We start from the raw sequence: 755 nt of genomic DNA, 5'->3' as shown, positions 1-755 counted from the left end.
ATATCACCTCTTCATATTCCTCAGGAATATTCTGGATACTAAACACATGAGTAAGTGTGAGTGCACAGGAAGCCAGTAGATAATAAAAACAGGGATGGGTAATACACAGTAGTCTAATGATGTATATTTCAAAACAGCTGGGTTTTTTTTAATGGAGAATAGAGAAGAAATGCAGTAAAGACAGGTAAATGGATTGAGGGAGACAAAAACTAACAATTGAGGGGCTGCAGAGGAAGCACTGCTATTAAGCAACAACTAGGTTTCCATTAGTACCGGAAGCTGGAAAAAACACAGACTCTGAATCTAGAGTGTATCATGAAAAGGCCTGAAAGTGTGGTAAGAACTTCATAATTAAACTCTGACTGAAATAAACAGCTGACAGTCTTGAAAAAGTCCCTGGAGGAAGGTGGATTATCAGTTCAGATTATATTGCAGAATATTTATCTGAAAGGGTATGGGGACCACTTATCAACATGTACTCCTGCAGCCTAAGACAAGTATCAGCCTAGAAAATGGGTGAGGGTCTATTCTTGTAGCTTGCCTGGGACAAGAAATGTGAAGATCTGTATTCAGATTGCTGGGTTTGAGATGACACAGTATCCTTCCAGAAGGCATTTCCTCTTGAAGATCACAAAAGTCTTTTAAGATGAAAAAGAAAGCTTATAGGACGAAAGAATCTCAGGCACTATGACACAGTAATAGGAAAATGTTTTGGTCAGAGGTTACCTGCTCAGTAACATATAAAAAGCATCAAC

The sequence above is a fragment of the Panthera pardus genome, unplaced genomic scaffold (assembly GCF_024362965.1).
Source record: "Panthera pardus isolate Hobbes unplaced genomic scaffold, ASM2436296v1 HiC_scaffold_16, whole genome shotgun sequence".
Taxonomy (NCBI): Eukaryota; Metazoa; Chordata; class Mammalia; order Carnivora; family Felidae; genus Panthera; species Panthera pardus.
The sequence above is the reverse complement of the archived record's forward strand: the minus strand, read 5'-3'. Positions refer to the sequence as shown.